This window comes from Leopardus geoffroyi, chromosome D1 (genome assembly GCF_018350155.1).
Source record: "Leopardus geoffroyi isolate Oge1 chromosome D1, O.geoffroyi_Oge1_pat1.0, whole genome shotgun sequence".
NCBI classification, from domain to species: Eukaryota; Metazoa; Chordata; class Mammalia; order Carnivora; family Felidae; genus Leopardus; species Leopardus geoffroyi.
This window is the reverse complement of record NC_059329.1, coordinates 49,438,617-49,456,740: the sequence shown is the minus strand read 5'-3', so window position 1 is coordinate 49,456,740 and position 18,124 is coordinate 49,438,617. Positions and strand designations below refer to the sequence as shown.

The 18,124-nt window shown below is 42.7% G+C and overlaps 1 protein-coding gene across 6 annotated transcripts in view; it reads right to left on the bottom strand.

Moving 5' to 3' along the window:
• Positions 1 to 18,124, bottom strand: part of RAB30 (RAB30, member RAS oncogene family) — an 85,238-nt gene that overhangs the window by 26,782 nt on the left and 40,332 nt on the right. The window contains exon 1 of one of the 6 annotated variants that reach the window (XM_045483820.1): positions 11,437 to 11,681. The exons of 4 other annotated variants lie outside the window; for them this stretch is intronic. The gene's annotated coding sequence lies outside the window, so the exon portion shown is untranslated. Of the gene's footprint in view, positions 1 to 11,436; positions 11,682 to 18,124 lie in introns of those variants that run through there. One more of the 6 variants, XM_045483826.1, reaches the window with a different exon arrangement.

Here is an 18,124-nt window from a genome sequence, read left to right as displayed (position 1 = left end):
TTCCGAGCTCTAGGCTCACTGGATTTCTTCAGTTCCTTAGACACGTGGAGCTGCTTTTCTCTTCAGACTTTCACGTATACTGTTTCTCTGCCAAGAACATAGAACACAACCTCCCCTCACCACCCCCAGCCCAGCTAACTTTTATTTCTCCTTTCAATTTCACTGAAAAGTCACTGTCTAGTATGCTTCTCTGACCTGTTAGGAGGCTGACCCCCTGCTGGACACTCGCATGATACCCTTCCCTGTCCTAGAGTCATACTCACCAAGCTTCATTGTATTGATTTATTTATATCTGTCTTAGGCTCCAAGTGCATCCCTCAGCACCTCCACCCTATACACACACGTGCACACACATGACTATAAGCAACATGAAAGAAATGATGTGTCTATCTGGTTGAGTCCCAATCCTAACCCCTCCCCATCAAGGTCACTGTCATCCTTGCTGCCATCAGCATCATCATCATCATCGTCTCATTCTATACTACTAACTCATTTACTCCTCACAGCACTCCTAACAGGTGGACACTATTAGAATCCTAACTTGACAGATGGGGATACTGAGGCACAAGAGAAGTTAAATAAGAAGTTGTTAAGGTCCCACCTAACTGGTGGAGCTGAAATTCAAACCCAGGTAGGCTGGGTCCAGTCCCCCATGGACATCTTTAACACATTACCTACAGTGCCTTTCCCAATGCCTGCCTTGTGGCAAGAGCTTAAGAAAGATCTGATGAATTGAATGATAAGGGGCAAGCACTCAATAAAATGTGATTTCCTTTTTCTCTTCCCTCTGGCTTCACATCCAAAACTCTTGCCACCACACTGTAGTAGTTTAATTAAGAATCAAGGACAGACTCCAGATAAAAATTCAGGGATGCAGTATGTTCATTAAAATTCAATAAAGCTTTAATAGTGAGAAGAAAAAAAACCTCAGAGATAGGGACAAAGACAGCAGGAGGACGTGCGGCTCTCTGGGTCCCACACGGACCACAACTCACTGCTTTCGTAAGCCAGTGAACAGGGAGCACAGGACCAGACAGCATCCTTCTGTGCTTGGATTGTTTGCCACACATTTACTCCTCCATCTTTGGCAGAGGCCAAAGACATAAGGCAGAGAATTCAGAGAATGTCCAAATTTAAAGGCCCAAGAAACAGGGCTCCTAAGAGGTTTGCAGTGTCCAAATTCTGCACCTTCAGGGAAAGAAGGGGAAGAATTACTTGGTCAGAGTCAATGCTGACAGTCAAATCTCATGTGGCCAGCACCTGGAGAGAGCCACAGAAGATAAAGTAAGGCCCTTCTCCTTTCTATAAGAAGTCAATTTAGGGGCGCCTGGGTGGCGCAGTCGGTTGAGCGTCCGACTTCAGCCAGGTCACGATCTCGCGGTCCGTGAGTTCGAGTCCCGCGTCAGGCTCTGGGCTGATGGCTCAGAGCCTGGAGCCTGTTTCCGATTCTGTGTCTCCCTCTCTCTCTGCCCCTGCCCCGTTCATGCTCTGTCTCTCTCTGTCCCAAAAATAAATAAACGTTGAAAAAAAAAAAATTAAAAAAAAAAAGAAGTCAATTTAATGCTCTGTTGAATGTTGTTGTTGTTGTTGTTGTTGTTTTTAAATAAAGCTCTGGGGAAAAAGTGTTTGGTCTTTTTAAAAACACAGGGCTGTCTGTGGCTAAGGCTGGACTGTATACTATGGGTTACCTGCTGTGGTCACCGTGCTGTCTCTAATAGAAAACACATTGCTGACTGAAAAGATCACAGGATTCTCTGAAAACTATGTCTGAGGAAGCCCTTCTGACTGGTAAGTAAGGCAACAGCTCAGGCATTGCCAATCACCCTGGGATAAGAAAGCATTCCAGGGACGCCTGGGTGGCGCAGTCGGTTAAGCGTCCGACTTCAGCCAGGTCACGATCTCGCGGTCCATGAGTTCGAGCCCCGCGTCGGGCTCTGGGCTGATGGCTCAGAGCCTGGAGCCTGTTTCCGATTCTGTGTCTCCCTCTCTCTCTGCCCCTCCCCCGTTCATGCTCTGTCTCTCTCTGTCCCAAAAATAAATAAACGTTGAAAAAAAAAATTTTTAAAAAAAAGAAAGCATTCCAGGAGAGGGAAACCCATTCAAAATCAGTTAGTGACACACAGCCCTAAATTGACAACAAAAGTCACACCTACTCTGGGGAGCAAGCATGTCAAAAGGTATGCTACTGACTATTCTAGGGATTTTTTTTTTTTTTTTTTAGATTTTTTTATCTAAAGACAGAGAGCAGGAGACGGGGGGAAGGGCAGAGAGAGAGGGAGAGAGAGAATCCCAAGCAGGCTCTGCACTGTCAGTGCGGAGCCCAATGCGGGGCTTGAACTCACAAACCATGAGATCGTGACCTGAGCCGAAGTCAGACGCTTAACCGACTGAGCCACCCAGGCGTCCTTATTCTTGGGATTTTATGTTGTATCATTGTTAATGATACTAGTCGTTGACACTTATTTGCACTTATGATGTGCCAGGTACTCTTCCATGTGTCCGTACTCATTTAATCCCCACAACAATCCTATGAGGTGTTTTTATTATCATCCCCAGCTTACAGAGGAGGGAACAGAGGCATAGAGAGGTTATCCTGAAGTCACACAACTAGTGGGTCTTAGGACCAGGATTCATACCCTGATCGATCTGACTCCAAAGCCTGGCTCCTCTTGAAGTAGGATGCTGCTGTCCCCTGCCCTGTGGTAGACAGCACTGCTGGACCTGTCCTAATGGCTGGAGGCTCAGCTGAATGGAACCCCTCAATGCCTGTGAGCTGCAATATTCTAGAATCTCCCTCCTCTTGAAGCAGCACAGCCACATTGATAGGGCCACACACTGATTCCAGATCACACAAGCACAACTCTTCACAGTGTCCTCTGACCCCAGGTCTCTTTGAGGAGCTGGACCCTGACTTTCCCCCAAATACCACTCCCACAATTCATCCATCCATGTAACTAAGTATTGGGCATGGGGCAATAAACAGGAACACTACTCAGATGAACCCGCAAAACCCCAAACATCATAATCATCATGGTAGCTCTACATAAATGGATATGTGAATAAGATTCACAGGAAAAATAGATGAGGAAAAGAAAAAAATGCATTTAAAAAAGACACAGTTAAATGAGGTGTACTATGAAAAGAAAAAAAAAACATTCTAAAGCAATGTGATCTTGGCAACATAAACCATTTATCAAAGTGACCTTAAAAACACACTGTATTCTCCATTGCACATCAGTACATTTTTCCCCTCGCCCTTCTGGGCTCAGTATAACAGATAAAGTCAAGGCTTCTGGTAAACAGTGGCTTGATTCCCTCTCCCAGCCCTGCTCCAGAAAATGATAGTTTGGGGGACTTGTCCTTGTTCAAAAACCACATGTCTCATTCAAGTCCTTTTCGCTTTCAGGGTCTCAACCTTGAACTGTAAACCAAGGGGGTTGGGTGAGGAGGCACCACAGCCCTTCTCAGGACAGCGTGTGCTGCCATTCTCTCATACCAAAGAGGCAGCATGGGTAATGACATCAAGAGATGTGGGTCTGCTAAAGAGCTGTGTAAAGTCTCCTCATCCATAAAATGGGGATAACAGAATCTATTATCACTGAGTTGCTTGAGAGGCAAATAAGATAATGCATGGAAAGTGACATTTAAAAAAATATAATAATCAAATGTCATATGACTAGAGCTATATATGACAAGCGTTACATATACTGATTGCAGAAAACACAGCCAAACAAAAAGGAAGAGAAAATCACTTATAATCTCTTTCCCTAACCACATCCCTGCCTGGGGATAATTATAGTTAACATTTTGGTATACATCCTTCTAGTTTTTTTGTTTATACACATTGACCTATACATGTATAGATTTTTAAATGTATAGATTTTAAAAACAAAAGCAATTATAACATTAGGCAGAATTTTTTGTTTTCTATAGAGTGGTATTTTCCCCAAACCCAAAATCAGAACACATGGTCTACAAACAAAACTGATTACCAAAGACTCTCAGCATTCATTCAACATTTATTCCCATGACCCTAAATACTCAAGTAAGGGGTGGCAGGAGGATAGCTTCACAGTGGCAAAACTTTGAGAAATACTAAATACTATGACTCAATCTTGAAGATTTAAAAGATTCTAGGGGTGCCTGGGTGGCTCAGTCGGTTAAGTGTCCAACTCTTGGTTTCAGCTCAGGTCATGATCTCATGGTTCATGACTTCAAGCCCCACATTGGGCTCTGCACTGACAGCATGGGATCTGCTTGGGATTCTCTCTCTCCCTCTCTTTGCCCCTCCCCCATCCCTCCCTCTCTCTCTTTTTCTCCCACAAATAAACTTAAAACAAATTATTTAAAAGGTTCTAAAAATTCCCATAATGACCCAGGATTTACCATATGTGATTGTAGCTGAGAGTTCTTTTCTCATCCAACACCTTTTAACAAAAAAATTCCACACTACTAGGGCTCCATGAAACATCAGTGAAGTAAATGTTATTTTATAGCACCTGAAATCAGGGCTGCCACCCAGGTAGGGCTGCTACATGAAAAAATAAATAAATAAAGGGAAAGGGAAAGGGAAAGGGAAAGGGAAAGGGAAAGGGAAGGGAGGGGACGGGAGGGGAGGGGAGGGGAGGGGAGGGGAGGGGAGGGGAGGGGAGGGGAGGGAAGGGAAGGGAAGGGAAGGGAAGGGAAGAGAAGGAAAGGGAAGGGAAGGGAAGAGAAGGGAAGGGAAGGGAAGGGCAGGCCCAGATAAATTTCAATTTCAGATAGCAACAAATAAATTTTAACACAAGTTTGTTCCAAATATTGCATGGGACATACTTCTACTAAAAAGTTATTAGCTGTTTATCTGAAATTCAAATTTACTGGGCAATACTACCCAGAGAAAACTTGAGTAGTCAGATCTAGTAGAAACAGAGGCCCCAAACATAATATCATGTGTACCCAGAAGCTGTGGAGGGCGATTGGCAAGGCATAAGAAACAAGATAAGCCTGATGAATCCAAAACAACAAACGGAGGAATAAAAAAGGGCAACAAGTAACATTTGAAGGTATTACTGAGCTTGGGTATTTTATAATCTGAGTCGGACTCCAGGGACCAGGTTCAGACTGGCACACAGAGCTCTGCAGGTGAGTCTCCCCCTTCTGGACAATCCCAGGGCACAGTGGACCTTCTTCTAAGTACATTTCCATATGTACGCCTGCCTGGTCCAGGGGGCTGTGCTCTACACATCTACTGCCCCTAGTATCCTTAAGGACAAGGACCATGCTTCAATAAGACACTCACGTCAGCATATCCCAGTGCCATGTTCAAGTAGACACTGGGTTGCAAGCATTTGATCTTTCACTCTGACAAGGTTCTGTCTCAGGAAGCTCATTAGTGCTTAATTACTAGAAGGCAATTACTAAACATTACTATAATCAACTGCTGCAAGCATACTAGCTTTACATAAGCTGCTAATTTCATGTTATTGCAAGTTATCATTCTCCTTGGCCAGAGATGTCAAACACCCACCTGTGCCATGGCTGCTCCTCACGCACCCGGCCATAATCTCCAGTGTTCTGACGTGTCCCTTTACAGTTTACAACATGCTTTCACGACATGATCTAATCTGCACCTGCCAACAATCTCATGAGCTGGTTCTTATCACTCGTTATGCAAGTGAGGAAACTGATGGTTTAGGTAATAAAGTGTCACCCTAAGTCACACACTAGTGACTTGCAAGGTGGCCTCTATATCCTAGACACCTAGGATATAAGGATTTTACATTCTATCATTGTTAATAATAATAATAGCTGAAACTTAATTCAATGCTTATTATGTGCCAAATACTCTTCTACATGTACATACTCATTTAATCCTCACAACAACCGTAGGAGGTAGGTACTATTATCATTACCCCCAGCTTACAGAAGAGGAAACTCTAAGCCTCCACCAGAATTACACAGCTAATGAGTAAAACTGCCAGGATTCAAAACCCACGTCTTTCTGGGAAAAAATTAAGTTGGAACTCTATCTCATTCCTTATACTAAAATAAATTCCAGATGGATTAAAGATTTAGATTTTGAAAAATGAAAACATAAGAGTACTAAAAGAAAGCATGGTCTATATAAAATCTTAAAGTGGGGAAGGCTTTCTAAGAATTACTCAAAATCAAGGCCATAAAATAAATAGATTGACCAATTTGACTAAATAAAAAAAAAAAATTCTGCATGGCATGGGGTGCCTGTGTGTCTCAGTTGGTTAAGCACTGACTCTTGATTTCAGCTCAAGTCATGATCCCTGGGTTGTGGGACTGAGCCCTGCTTCCAGCCCCGTGCTGAATATGGGGCTTGCTCTGTGATTGTCTCTCTCTCTCCCTTTGCTCCTCTCCCTCAACTTGTGCACACACACTCTCTCTATAAAAAAAAAAAAAAAAAAAATGCTGCATGGCAGAATAAAAGATGAACTGATTAAGATATCTGAAATACATATAACTAAGGGCTAATTTCCTTAAATGCTTAAAGAGATCCTATGAATCAATAAGAAAAATTGAATAAATCAATAGAAAAAATGGACAAAGGACATGAGCAGATAGTTTACAAGCAGGGGAATAAAAATGACACATTTTTTTGGAAATGATCAGCTTTACTCCTAAGAGTAAATTCAAACTCTAATTAATTTATAATTCTAAATTATAATTCTAGACAATTAAGATTATAATTTATAATGAAAACTACAATAAATTCATAATCAGAAGCTGTTTTTCATTTCAGACTGGCAAAGTTCACTCTGTATAGGAAAGAGTACGGAGAAATTGGGCATGGGTATACCACTGGTAGGAAGTAAATCAATGCAACCTCTATGGAGGGCAATATTGATTCAAAACTAAAAAGGCTATTACAAACCCTCAGACCCAGCAGTTCTACCTCTCCGAATCTATCCTACTTACGCAATACGTGTGTACAAGGATACATGTAGTAGGGTATTCATTACAACATTTGTACTAACAAATATGAAAAACAACCTGAAAGTCCATCAGCAGGAAAATGGTTGTAAGATTATGAAAACCATACATCAATATACCATGAAGCCTGCTGTGGACATCTGCAAGATGCACTAAGTGAAAGAGGCAAGGTAGAAAATGGTGTGTATAGTATGAAAAGGGCACATTCAATTATTTAATCTGTATAAGCATAAAAAAATCTCCAGAAAGATACAAAAGAAAACTACTAATAGTGTTTGACTCTGGAGAGGCTCTAGTATCCAGCTCTAGGAAAGAGGATAACCTCCAGCTCTTAACAAATTGTGTTCCGACCTTCCATTCAGTCTGCAGTAGTGCTGGAAAGGCAAGATGATTTTCCTAAAACAGTGAGAGAAGTCCTTTTAAAAAAAAATAATCTGTTTGGGGTGCTCTGTTTCCATCTTTCTGTCTTTCTCTTTGTCTGTCTGCCGCATCCCTTCATGTGACAGGGAAGGAATGCCCCACCCAGCCCCACCCAGCCTCAGGGGTTGGCCTTTCCAGGCCCTTGTGTGTGCCATGGTTTTCTCTCCAGGTCCCAGCACTCAGTTCCTACATGGTGGATTCATTCTTTCATATCAACTGCCTTCAAAACCAAGCATCCATCCTATCACAGCCAAACAGATAGACAACAGTCTGTTTATTTCACTAGTAAAAACAAAACTCTCACACATCTGTATCGTGTATTACAGCTCAGAAATTACTCACTGCACTCTGATACAGAATCCTCCTGAGAAGGGGGGAGGATCCTATCTTGTTCTCCCCATTTTACAGAAATGGGACTTGGAATCCAAAGAGTGACTTGCCTCAGGCCATACAGCATGTGATCAAGAGAGCCAGAAAAGCATGCACAACGGGTCCCCTGACTCTAAATCAGAGCTATCTCCAGGACAAACAAGGCCTGCAAATATAAATCCCTCCTGGGCAGTCCCTGACTCTAAATCAGAGCTATCTCCAGGACAAACAAGGCCTGCAAACATAAATCCCTCCTGGGCAAGACCACAGGTGTTAAGCACCAGGGGAGGCTGACATGGACCCACGGATGAGAAAGAGCTCAAAAGCAGCCTTTGGGAATATTTTTTAATACATGTGAAAAATAAAAATAAAAATAAAAATAAGGCAGGCCTGAAATTGCCACAATATCATTCTCAAAAAGAAAGACAATGAAATATTTTATTTTATTCTTTGTATATATTACCTTTCATATTTTCCTATTTCCTAGAAATACACAACAGATCTGGGAAACCAGGCATGTAAGGGAAATGAAAGTGAATCCATGAAACAGCATTTCATCAGCACTAACCAAAGCAAATGTCTGAATTCTCTTGCTGAAGTAAGTGCGCTCTTTCACTTTCCATAGTAAGAAAGCATCGCTGTACTGAGCACAGATTTGATTTTCCTCAGAGGTGAGAGGAGGAGGGAGGACCACTGCGACAGAGCCACTTGGGCCCCCAGTCAGTTAGCTCCCCAGGCAGCTCTAGGTTGTTTGGTACCAAAGCACTGGGGCGCAGGTGCTTGGCAAAGAGTCTTGGACGCGCCAGTAAATACTGGCACCTTGTTTCCTGGGGAAATGAACGATACCTTTCCCACTCATTAATCCCTTTCCAAGGTGGGGAGTTTCTATATGCAAAACATGTTTGTGGAACTGATCTAAAAAAAGGCCTTTCCAGACCCAACTTGCAGCTTCCGCTATCTGCACAAGCAGGCCGGGCTCCCTCCGTCGTCCTTCTCCAACAGTAAACAATATCACCCTCAAAGAGCTCTGGGGGTTTGTCCCAATGCCCTCCCCTCTGTGTTCTCTAAGTTGGGGGCTGTGTCTAATCTTTCCTCTGCAGAAGCTTTCCTGCGCCTGTTTGGCTGGACTGGAAGGGCCTCCTTATCGGCATCTTCAGTCTCCTCCCCCAGGCTGAGCACACAATACCCACGCTGCCAGGCAGCCAGGGTGCAGGGCTGCAGCCCACAAATGGGCCTAAGCACTTCCCCCAGCCTTAGGGACCCAAGGCCTTTCAAGGACAGAGGTGTCTCCTTCTCTGCCAGAAGACTGTCATTCCAGGCTGGACCCTTCCTGCAGCTGTTTAAACAGATTCCCTCCTCACTGGAAGCATGAGAAAAAGTGAAGGGGAAGCAAGTGTCCCCATGCTCTGGAACTCAGACGGGTGAGAATAAAATACAGGAATTCTCCCAGGTTGGTCTCTCAAGTTTGTCCTAGTTCCTGTGTCACTCAAGAGAATGACTATTTGTCTAGAGCCTATGTACATGACACACACCAGCCATTTCATCCTTGAAACAACCCTGTTCCAAGGGCACGGGGGGTAGATTTCTTAGTTACCAATATTAACAATAATCTTTTACATCTATAGAGCACCTCAACTTTGCTAAGTGCTTTCCTGTAAATTATCTTATTATTTGCATCCTGGAAAATTCCTATGCAAAAAGATAGAGTAGAAACTCTCGTTCAACATGGCTCCCCAAGACATACAGACACACACAGCATGCCATAAGCCATCTGTCACCAGTGCCTACAGATGTTCTGTCAGAAATGTAGCTCAAATTCCCCCTTGGCACCACCTTTGTCCCTACCACAGCAACCTGGCTCAGAACCAGCCCAAGGCTTAGCTGTTACCCAATCAGCCTGCCATGGACTTCTAAACAGGTGAAGTATATAAACTGGCACAACTTTCCTCAACAGCAAGTTTTCAATATTCTTCAAAAGCCTTAACAATCATATTCTTTGATCCAACAATTCTGCTTCTGGGAATTTCTTAAGGAATGATTCCAAGATGTGTACAAAGATTTATTCACAAGAAAGTTCATTCCAATATTACTTAGAATTGACCTCAGAATGGAGAGAGAAATAAAGCCTCTATCCAAAAATAGAAAAGAGGTTACAGTTTTGCATTTTTTTTTAAATTTTTTTTTTCAACATTTTTTTATTTATTTTTGGGACAGAGAGAGACAGAGCTTGAACGGGGGAGGGGCAGAGAGAGAGAGGGAGACACAGAATCGGAAACAGGCTCCAGGCTCTGAGCCATCAGCCCAGAGCCCGACGCGGGGCTCGAACTCACGGACCGCGAGATCGTGACCTGGCTGAAGTCGGATGCTTAACCGACTGCGCCACCCAGGCGCCCCAAGTTTTGCATTTTTTGAGCCACATGATGTAGCATTATGAAATATATACTTTGAAGTACATTTTAAAATGCTTCCCTCTGAGTAATGGGATTATGGATAGTTTGTTTTCTTCTTTATATGTATCTTTTTTAAAGTTTTCTTCAATAAACATGACAGAAATAATACACCTTATTAAAATATCATAGGGGCTCAATACTAGCGAAGGGAACATGGGACAGACACACATGTACACAGCTAGCGACCATCCACATTCAATTGGCTCTTCTTCGAAAACAGGCTCTAACTAGGTACAAACCAAAAGCCGTAACAGAGTTCAAACCTTTCATGCTGTGAGCTCACTGCTGGGAATTCACTTTAAGGAAAGAACTGAACAAACTCAAAATGCTAAACGTGCAAAAATGTTGATTACATCTTATCTAAAGGAATTGGAAACAATCCAAATGTCCAACAAGGGATAGTTCAGTATGGAACACCAACACCATGGAATTCGGGGCAGCCATTAGAAATGCCAATTATGAAAACTATGTGGAAATATGAAATAATGTTGACAATAGGCTATAAAATAAGAATACACAAAACTGCGTTTGTCAGGAGTGCAACTATGAAGAATAAGCATGTATGTGAAAAAGGACATTTTAAAAGTAAGAGCATGTCATGTTAGGATTATGGGATTACAGGGAGCTTTTTATTTTTTAAGTTTTGTCCATTTTTTTTTTTTTTAGGTTTTTGCATGCACCATAGACACATATTTTGAAAAGTTGGAAAACACAGAAAAGAGGAAAATCAATTACCAAAAAGAGCACAATCCCTGTCAGCATTTTGACACATTCCTCTTCCCTGTCTCTTTTTCCTATGCACTGGGTGATTTGGTTTGGTTTTTACCACTATAATCATGCCAATGTTTTCTTTAAAGCAGTTATAAAATCAGTTCAATTTTTTAAAAATAATCAGTGAACTTAACAAAAGTCCTGCCAGAGAACATAGTAGTGGGTTTTTCAAGTGTTTTCAAGAGAACTTACCTAACACAATGTCTGTTTGTCAGCAAAAAACAGACGTATTGCACCATTGTCACAATAGATGGATTGATCAAGTTTCCATAAACACCTGCAGAAGACTCTTAAGCTTATTTCAGTAGTCACAGGTCAGGAGCAGAGAGAATACTGTGTTACCGAGGCTGACATAGTGGGAAATTTAGAAGGAATTTTACCAGACTTGGAAGACAAAAAATACAACGATGTACCAAGTTTTCAGATCAGAAAAAAAGCTTGAAGGGAACAAATCCAATTGGTCATTAGGTCTGAAATATTTTACCTCCTTTTTATCTCTCACATCATCTCCAGTCCAGCTGTCCTGACTTCAGTGGGGCCAACCTCTAATACCTTGGCAGCAGCTGCCCTGTTCTTCCTCCATGCCACGTGGACTCCTCCGGGGAGAGACACGGAGACAGGGACAATCACTAAGCAGCGCATGGGCTCTGCTGCCCATGATGTGACAGTGGGCCCTGGCAAGAGTGAGAGGGGAGGCTGAGCTGGCAGTCGCTATGGAGGGGCTCGGTTTCTGCAGGAGTGTGATGCTTTTGTGCTTTTTGAACAACAGGGCCTCTCCACACAAACCAACTATTCATCTCTTACATGCATTCTACCAGAGACCGCCCTCTGTCCCAAGGCTAGGGGAAAAGCTGCAGCCTTGGGCGAAGCGTGACATGAGACGCCACTGCTGACATGGCAAACCTCGCTCAAATACTCCTCACTTCAAGGAGAAAGGTAGCTGTATTTTTTGCCTTAGAGGCTTTTAGCAACTAACCCATGTACAAGATGCAGTGTAATTCCACTGCAACAACATGACCATGTCAATCCCACACTTAAATCTCCTCGGGGGCTCCCGGCTGCCCACACAAAGCTGTCTGTGAGAGGAAGTAAAGTGTCCTGTTGAAGAAGGCAAACTTTGGAGCCAAACTGCCTGACTGAGTCCTGCCTCTGCCCTTTATGTATTGAGCGGCCTTGGGCAGGATCCCTATCCTCTTGGTACCTGTGTTTCTTTATTTGTAAACAGGGATAATAACAGTACCTACCTCATAGGATTATGGTGCATATTAAAATAATTAATAAAGAACAAAGAATAAAGTCTGGCAGATAGGAAGCACTCAGTAAATGTTAAGTGCTGTTCCTGTTATTGCTATTGTTGGAGAAAGTTCAACTTCTCTAGCAGGGCATACAGAGCCATCCATGACCTAGGCCCTGCCCATCTTTCTAGCTATTTCCTGTGACCTTTGAGTTACCACTGCCACTGTGATCACACAGCCATGCCAGGCTCCCAGAGGGCAGACCCCAAGGCAGGTTCATCCCTCCACACCTTTGCTCTACAGCCATTCTCTCCTTGTTGGCTGATGAGCAACTATAGATTTCTGAAACCTTCCTTCCTCTTCCATGTGGATTAGCCACTCCTTCCTCTGTGCCTCCACTATGTTCTATTCAGACTCTCTTCATAGATACTTTATTATCCTCATTGATTTATGAATCCTGTTTCCCCCACTAGACTTTAAAGACAGAGGCCCCTATGAATTCTTAACCGTATCCCCATTTCCTGGCACTCAGTTGACCCTAAATACTTATTAAATAAATGCAAAAGAAATATTGATCAGAACACACAAAAGTCGGGAAAGCTTTTCAGAGAACCTAAACACCAGGATTTGGAAGTCAAATCCCAAAACACTGACTCGAAGGAAAGTTAATTGGAAAAGATCATATAACCAAAGAGAAGAAGAATATTATGATCTCCCAGGAGAAACCTTGTTTGTAATGCCAAACCTTGTTGTAATGCAGTTGTCTCTGTGTATATTAGGGGATGGGGACAGAAGTGACATTGATAATGGTTCTAAACTAGCTGATGTCAACTATTCATTGAACAGTACTTTTTAAACCTCTTCTTCAGAAAAAAAAATGTGGAGTTATAGCTGATTGGGAAGTACCTTTCACCTTGTCCAGAGTGTAAACTGTCTCAATATAAAAATACTACGGGGATCCGGACTGTAAGAAAGAGAATGAATCTTTGTTGAAAATCTATAATAAGCCAGATGCTTAAAAAATAATATATTTTAGGGGCATCTGGGTGGCTCACTCAGTTTAGCATCTGACTTCAACTCAGGTCATGATCTCACGGTTCCTGCTGACAGTGCAGAGCCTGCTTGGGATTCTCTCTCTCTCTCTGTCTCTGTCCCTCCCCCACTCACACTTTCTCTCTCTCTCAGAATAAATAAATAAACTTAAAAAATATATATTTTCTATTCATTAAATATAATATGCTGGGCACAGAACTATTCACTTCACATGCATTATCAAGTTTGATAGTGTAAGTCCTTAACAACTGTGAGACATAAGTATTAGGCTCTCCATTCTACAGATGAGGAAAACATGCTCACCCATCCCATTCATTGGTAGTGGGCATCTACCATGTGCAAGTACCGATCCAGGACTACAGGAGACAGCAATAAACAGACAGAGCTGCCCCACTTCATAGAATATGCATTCCAGTTGGGCAGCAGAGCAATGAATGAATGGAGAAATGAGCATATATATTAATGAACAAGAAAAATATCAGATAGCAACAAGTATAGGTAGAGAATTAAAATAAGAAGGGACAGAGTGACTAGACAGTAATTTTATTATTTTTTTAATTTTTCAATGTTTATTTTTGAGAGAGAGAGAGAGAGAGAGAGAGAGAAAGAAAACAAGCAGGGGATGGACAAAGAGAGAGGGAGACACAGAATCTGAAGCAGGCTCCAGGCTCTGAACTGTCAGTACAGAGCCCAACGTCGTGTTTGAACCCATGAACTGTGAGATCATGACCTGAGCCAAAGTCGGACACTTAATGGACTGAACCACCCAGGCGCCCCTAGACGGCAATTTTAGAGTGGGATGTCAGAGAAATCCTCTCTGATGTGGCTATATTTACAATGAGATTTGAGCAAGAAAGAACCAAGCACATGCATATTGGAAGAAGAGCATTTCAGGCTGAAGAAGAGCTAGGGCAAAGGCCCTAAAATGAGAATGGACTTGGCAAGTTCAAGGAACCAAACCAGCACAGTAGGCTGAGTCCACGAGGAGAGGGCTGAGTGAGTGACATGGGGCAGGTCCAGAGACCTTGGTCCACCAAGGCATGGAGTGTGGATTTCATTCTGAGTGCAATGGGAGGCCAGCTACAAGGGGGCAGGTAGGGAGTGTGGCACAAACTAATGAACAGTTTTAAAGATTTCTCTGATCTCTGTAATGGAGGGTATAATGAATGGTGTGGATACAAGCAGAAGCAAGGAGTCTAGTTAGGGGGTCACTGCACATGGTCTAGGTGGAGGATGATATGACTTGGACTAAGGTGCTGATGGTGGAGATGTGGGAAGCAGACACATTTGGGAAGGTTTCTGAAGCCAGAGAAGATAAGACTTGCTGAAGGAATGGATGATGATGGGGAAGAAAAAAAGAAATCAAAAGCAATGCCTAGATTGGCTTCAGCACTGAGGGGGGACAGTAGCACCACTTACTGGGGTCGGGAAGATTGAAGGAAGAACAAGTTTCAGGTGGAGACAAAGTCAAGAGTTCACTTTCGGCCATGTTAAATGTGCAATGCCTCTTAGGCATCTATTTGGACATGAGTCTGGAGCTCTAGAGGAAGTTTGAGGATAAAGATACAAATTTGAAGGTCATAGGCAAATGGATGTTATTGGAAGTCATTGGATTAGAAGAGGATATCTATTCTCTATCTCGGAGAAGGGAAGGAGACCATTGCAGAACATGGAGCGTGTTACCACTTAGAGGTGGAGGACATAAGGAGGAGAGCCTAGGGAGGTAGGAAGAGACCCAGGAAAGTAGAGTCCAAGAAAACAGTGAAATCAGTCTTGTCGAATGCTGCTGAGAAAATGAATAAGATTAAAAGAAAGCAGTGGCCTTCAACTTGGTCACATGAAGGTCATTCATTGAATGACATTGGCAATAGTCCTGGTGGGACAATGGAAAAAGATTAGAGGGAGGGAAAGGTATCAAAGCCCAAACTGTGGACAACCTGAAAGTTTTACTGAGAAAAGGAACAAAGAAACTTGAAGACAGTTAGAGGGGGATATAATGTCAACAGCGGTGTAAATTACATAATGAATTTATTTGGCAATAGTTAAGGGACAAAATTAGAAAACATTTTGGGATTTTGGATGGGGAGGTTGTTTATTTTCAGATAAGAAATACTGGAGCATGGTTATTTGCTACTGAGAATTACCTAGTGATGAGGGTAAATCTGATGAGGGCAGAGAGAAGGGGCATAATTACAAGATCAAAGATCTATAAAACCTATTCTTAACAAAATTCATAATGTGCCCAAGGTAGAAGAATTGGTAGTCTGGGAAGCTGGGATACTAACCCAGATCTATTCTGACTCATAAATGCATCCTTTTTTTCATACCATTCACTGTAATAAATACAGTAGCATTTACAGAAGATCCCAATTCCAGGCTCTGAAGATAATCAGTATCTAGTTAGAAGGACTCTTACGAGAACTTGGGAGAGCCAACACAAACAAACACCCCCTTCTATATAAGCAAGCTCAGTTCAACACACAGACTGTCGAATGTCATTTCCACTTACACATCTGGTTGTCGTTCTACTATCTATAGAACTTCAGTTGTTTCCCTTATATATTTGGAGTGCTTCTGAGGAGAGGACAGGGATACTGAGACAAATTACAGTGCAGTGTAAGGGAACACTGTTGAATAAACTCTCTAGTGACGATAATAAAGTAATAAAAATATGTTTTCAATGCCAGTTGTGTGTTTTGCAAAAGTAAAGATGGGAACTGAGGTATGTGATCATTTGTTTCTCTCTTCTTTATACAGCCATCTCAGGAAGCAAGTGACCGTGATTATATCAGGAAGTGGCCTCTCCTCAACTGTTTCCCAGGCCCACTCCTGCCCTCCCACATGGCACACAGCCTCACTTTTCTCTCACCTGGCTTCCTGTTATCTGTTCTAGTTTCTCTCAGGGCAATATAAATGCCATCTCCCCCATGAATTCCTCCCTAATCTCTCCTTCTCTGAACTTTTATAGCACTAAGGACCAGTACCACATAAATTTGGCTCTTCATAATATGAAGTCTTAAAACTATTCTCTGATTCAAATATCAGAGTGAGAGTAAATACTCTTCAGTCTGTTGGCCATTGTTACTTTGAGAGGTAGCTCAGTAGTATAAACATTCAGATGGATCTGAGTTGAAATTGTGGCTCTGTTCCAACCCTAACAAGCTAAGTGATCTTGGGTGAGTCACTTTCTGAACCGTGGCTCCCCAACCTAGGATGGGAATAATACTACCACTGCCCACCACCTGGGTATGTGTCTAAAATATGCTGGGAGGCACCTGGGTGTCTCAGTCGGTTAAGTGTCTGGCTCAGGTCATGATTTCATGGTTTCATGAGTTCAAGTTCCAAGTCAGGCTCTGCACTGTTAGTGCAAAGCCTGCTTGGGATTCTCTCTCTCCCTCCCTCTTTGCCACTCCCCCACTCATACTGTCTCTGTCTCACTCAAAATACATAAACTTTAAAAAATTTAATAACCTTAAATAAAAATAAAATAAAACATGCTGGGCAATTTGCTCTTTGGCTGAAAACTACAAACCCATGGTTTTCAAAATCAAGTCTGAAATGCTTCAACCTGTTCACAACATCCTGTCAGCTTCTCCTCATTCCTAGCCTACCTCACATTTCCTACGCTGGTGACAACGAATTCATCCTGATATCTCTCACCCCATGCTTTGCCTTTGGTCCCTTCAGTCCCTGCACCTTCATGCCACCTTGCTCAGGTGTCACTCTCCCCCTGCAATCTGGGCTTGTCACCTTCCACCCCTTCCCCCACACAGGTTAGGTTCTCCTGTTTGGTTCTCCCATATTACCCCAATCAAGCTTCATTCCTGCACTTACCCCCATTGCTTATATATTTACAGGACTATTTACTCCATGAAACCAGGGTTCCCTGAAGGAAAGGACTGAACTTTATTCATTTTGTATCCCCAGGAGCACAGCACCTGCTGCATAAAGGTACTTATTTCTACTCCACCATTCTGATGCCTGTCTCTTCATCTATGAAATAGGAATAATATCACCTACTTGAAGGGATGGAATTAAGTTTAAATATTCATTCTACCACAGGGTGTCTGGCATACAGCCAGCCATCGGTACATTTGATTTATATCCTCAGCATCTCCTGATTTGGCCTTCTTATTCTGTCCTTTAGGAACAGGCTCTTCAACTGACCTTGTGTCCTTCCTGTGAGCCCTCTCCCCCATCCTTATGAGGGTCCCAAGCTCCAGATCTGTCTGGAGTTCGCACCCCTGCCAGTGCCCTCTGAACTCCGAGGATGACTTAGCTAAGGCACCAGTGCAGTACTGCATACATTTCTCGAGCACCTGTGTGCAAGGCAATGTCTCAGATGCAACAGAAGTGACACAACATGTACAGGGCGCCTGGGTGGTTCAGTCAGTTAAGCGTCCGACTCTTGATTTCGGCTCAGGTCATGATCTCACAGTTCATGAGTTCGAGCCCTGCATCGGGCTCCCCAAGTTGGGCCCCCGGTGTCGGGCTCCATGCTGCTTTGGAATTTTCTCTCTGCCTCCCTTGTGTCTGTCTCTCCTTCTTTCTCTCTCTCTCTCTTTCTCTCTCTCTCTCTCTCTCTCAAAATAAATAAATAAACATTAAGAAAAAAACAAGTGATACAACATATACAAGGAATTTATGATCTACTAGGGGGTAAGGGAAGAGGTAGGGAGACAATAAGACACATGAAGACAGTACAATTCAAAGAAGGAAAAAGTTATGTATCTCTGGGGGAATTCAGGAAAGCCTTAGGGGAAGTGGCATTTCAACTGGAGCTCAAAGAGCTTAAGGGGCTGTTTCCAGAGTTGTGTGTTTCCCACAAAACATTACACTGAAATGCTCCTCCTCTGATGAAAAGTAAGGTATATTTAGGAAATG